The following is a 4,709-nucleotide window of genomic DNA, read 5'->3' on the forward strand; positions in this document are numbered from 1 at the left end:
GTGTGTGTGTGTGTGTGCGCGCGCGTGCGTGTGTGCGCGGAGGGGTGCGTCTAAGCGCACATGTTAAATCATCTCTCCGTTTCTTTGTTTTTGTGTGTTAGGTAGCCGGTCGTGGAAATGTGTAAATACTCACACTCTGAATGTCGGGACTTCAAGGCTGTTCCGGCTACACTAGCATACGCTCACCTGTCAATCAAAACGGCACGCCCTCAATTCGCCTGAGTGAGTTATATTAAACAGTTGTCATGAAGAAGGAGATTAGCTATAGAGACCAAAACCGTTTTTTGTACCAGGCTGTAAACATGTTTATTTCTGCTGTAAAGTTGGACATTTTAACATGGGAGACTATGGGGACTGTCTCGCTTTTGGAGCCAGACTCTAGTGGTCGTTAGAAGAAGTGCAGTTTTTCTTACTTCCGCGTTAGCTTAATTTTTCAGCCACTGATGTTGCTGCTTGTATTGAACTAATGTGTTTGGTGATTTTGTCAGAGACGTCTCAGTGTTAAACTCTGGATTTTAGCAGCAAATTAGCATCTTAGAAATGGCTCGGTCATGACTGCTGGTTAACATGTAGTCATATTGGGCCACGTTTCAGTCACTATTTCAAACTTGTTCCGTTGTCTGACAACATAAACAGAAACAACTTGTAAATGAAAACAGCTTTATTGGGAATTGGCATGTATAAAATACTTTAAATGTGAGCACAGAAGCAAGAAGAGAGAAGCAAAGAGGTAAAGGCCTGAAACCAGCAGACACTAGGCTGAATGCAAGTAAGATGCAATGATGTCAGTTGTTTACAGGTTTCAATACATTCCTCAATTTCACAAGTTGATCATATGCGGTCCAGCCATATATGAACTTTTCTTCTCATATCATATTAAGTACTTTATGTATTTAAAACTTGAATTGTGAGCAACTGGACTTGGTTGGAGATAAGCACTAATGTAGTATTTGAGAAACATCAAGGAATAAAATCTGCAGTATTGATAACAACATGCCGTTAATCAAGTACCTCCTCCTTGATATTTTCTTACTAGGTTTTGACTGGAAGTGAGAGATGAAGACTGCAGATTCTGCAATATTTAGACCAGTATCACTGTTCTGTCATTGATGAAGTCCTGTAGAGGTATGTGTGTAAAATGTTTTACTACTAGTTAAATAGAGTTCTGTTCTTCACTTTCTTTACTCACCAAAGGAAAAAGCTTCCATTTTGTTTTGAACTTCAGACATTTAAACATCTGTGGCTCCTTCACACCTTTCTTAATACAGTGTGTGAATTCTATAAGTAAAATATATATAAGTAAAATATGTAAGTTAAGTAAGTTGTTAAGGAGACAGAATTTTCAGAGGCACAACGTAGCATCAGTAGCATCAGTAGCATCAGTTGTGTCTCCTCTTCTGTTCAGGGAAGTTGTCCCAGTATAAAATGGAGCAGGTGTCCTTGTCCTTTAGATGGAAGCAGCTCTTTTTACTCCTCATTGTATTGAATTTATAGATTACATGTTCACCTTACACAAATAAAGTAGAATAATATACTCTTATGTAATGCACATGCTTAGGTGTGGGCTTTGGGGTTTCTGGTCTTTAGGGCGGATGAACTCTGTCTCAGTCTGTTGCTAGGTTTGATAAAACAGGTCTGGTTTGAACTGATGATTTGACACAGTTTCTCTGAATCTTGATTTAAAGTGACTGTGTCATTCTCTCTGCCAATTGACTACTAATGAACTAATTGTCCCTCAGGTTGACAATATTCTCTGGTTTTTGCAGGGGAAGCACAATGGTGAGCAAGGTTATCTTGGACCTTCTGGACAATCTGAAAGACGAAGATTGTAAGCGCTTCAAATTCTTCCTGCGGCAGAATGACATCCTCAAAGGAAGAAAAACCCTCAGAAGGGATGTCTTGGAGAAGGCGGACAGGGTGGACATTGTGGATCTGATGTTGCAGACCTATGAATGTGATGACGTTGTGGAGATGATAGAGGACATTTTAATAATGATGAACATGAATAAACTGGCAAAGAGCTTCAGCTCAGCGGCAGAAGGTCAGTCACAAGAAGCAAAATATTAAAAATGTGTAGAGTGCAAGCTGTATTAGTTTGACTTATGTTTGTTTTACTCTGTCCTGCAGCCAGACAGTGGATCTAAGAGGAGAAACAGACTGATGTTTGAATTTGTGTAATTATTGTAGTTTGAAATTCATGGACACAACAGAAAACAAGTCTTCAGCCAACACCTTGAAGGAATTTCTTCAGATTGGGCACAAAAATTCCAAATCTATTTTGGCCATAACTCAAGAATTCAGACACTAATTCTGACACAATTTAACACAAATGTCTAGTAGGATAAATAAAAGAGATGACATTTTATATCCAAAGGGTCAAAAGTAAATTTCACTATAACATAATAACTTTCTGCAAAAACACTTCTGAACATTATTATTATTATTGTGACCATATTTCTTGCAACTTGACTGGTTGGCGGAGGCATATAACCGCAAGGCTGTAATTGTAGTTTCACTATGTTTTTTGAACAAAGCCTACAAAAAATATCAGATAAATATTACGTATATGGCAGAAATAGTAGTTACAAACAAGAAAAAAAAGCGTGCAATAATAGTATTTGCTGTAAAAACAAAAGACTGTGTAATGTCATTATTTGTATTAATTGTGTTCTAATTCTAAGTCTTTTTGCAGTTTTGCTAAGAAAAAATCAATCAAACCAGACTAGCATATCATGAACTCTGATCCATAACTTAAAATGATCTTAAATACCAAATAGTAGTGTCATTACAGCCTGAGACATGCTTATGAAGCTGGATCTTATCCCTGAAAAGAGCTAAACTTTCCTCTCCCCTGCCTAGTACATAATACAATGTGTAGTAATGTGCTGCAGTGAAGTACACTACAACAAAATAACAACGAATACATTAATTATTAAACTAATAAAAGAAAATATAGATTAACATGTAAAATACGTATGTGTCTATTAAAGTGTATATGTATATTATAAATGTAATAGCAATATAAATTAAGTATATGCACGTACATAATATATATGTATAATAAATGTGACAAAATATATAAATAAATGTCAAAAATAAATGTGTTTTTTTGTTTGAAACAAACTAAAAACAAAAAAACATTTGAGATTAATTGCCATAAACACCTGATGTATCAGATATGATACAAACAAAAATCATTTGTGATTTAAAATTCCATAATTGCCAAAGCACAAGCTTTTCATTAGTGCACTGGAGTGCACTGCTTCTAATTCATATGATGATGACAATAAATTTGAACTTTAACTATTTTTATTTTATTTTTATTTTTTTTCATTGTTTTTAAAATCCTTTGCCATCTGACTTTTCCGCCTATATTTTCCAGCAGGTGACTGGGGACAGGGGATAGATGCAGCTGGAAGCACAGAAAAGGTGAGATATTCAGGATTATACAACAGTTATTTCCGACCAAGTAATTTGATTGGACGAGAGGCATTGCATGAGTGCTGATATAGAGTACAACAGCACTGTTTAACTTCATGTATCACTCCGCTTAACCATTAATCAGTGTTACATTAACGGTCGCTAACTATCTTAGATTGTAACAAACTTTGCAAAGATGAAAATATTTCCAGAAATAACATTTGAATGACATGATGTCTGGTTGTAAGGAGAGGATGAAGGGAAGAAGCCTTGATACTTTAGAGCACTCCTGAGGTAACATCAGAGACAGTAGAGAAACCAATGTGTGGACAAAGTAGCTAGCTAGTGGCGCTGTGCAGGTCAGGGAAATGTGTTGCTTAGCAACAGTCCAGTACCACTCCAGTTGCTAAACTATTTGTGTTGTCGTAGCCAAATAAATGATAAGATAAACAAACAGATCATAATCTATGGTTGTTTATTTAACTAATATGGCGCTCGTAGAACTGTTGTATAAAAGCAACATTAAACTTGTGGTCGTGAAGTTGTGTTGAATATCAGCACGGCTGTGACTGTCTTCGATACTCGGCCTGTGGCCTCATACCTATGAACGAATCACAGCCGTGCTGATATTCAGCACATCACCCCCTTTTGTGTGATATTGTTCACATGATTACTATCGATTTATCGCAGCTTTTCATTTATGAGGGAGTGTCAGGGACACTAGTGAGTTAAAAGACAGATATTTTGAGAATAATTTAAGATGAAAATGAAAGTAATTTTACTTAAAAATAAAATCAGTGATAGAAGATGTAATATTTTCAGAATGAAGTGATATGTCTTGAAATTTTTCTTTGACTATTTTGAAATTAATTTTATATTAACAGTTGAGAGCTGTAGATGTAGACGGAGACGATCTTAACTAATAAGACCCTGATTATCATAGGTTTAAAGGAGCTACTTGTAAGTAACTTGTAACTTCATTCCTTTACTCTCAAACAGATAAGGGATGCTATGAAATGAAAATTGAACAGTACAGTTCCGACTGTGAGGTCAATGTGTCTCTTAAACTGTGTGCAAGATATATAATTAGTAACAACATTCAGGAAAACAGTTTATAGAGAATCAAATTTCCATCCAGGACCACATGAAAGCAATCGAGAAATTCAAAAACTCCTCTGTATAAGGACTTGCAAACTGTTCTTATATCACAACCCAGCTGGCTGTCATAGAACAGCAACAGAACGTCCAGTGACAAGAGTAAATTTGTAGCACTTCCATATTCTGTCAAA

This window comes from Seriola dumerili, unplaced genomic scaffold (assembly GCF_002260705.1).
Source record: "Seriola dumerili isolate Sdu_G_001 unplaced genomic scaffold, Sdu_1.0 BDQW01002134.1, whole genome shotgun sequence".
Lineage (NCBI taxonomy): Eukaryota > Metazoa > Chordata > Actinopteri > Carangiformes > Carangidae > Seriola > Seriola dumerili.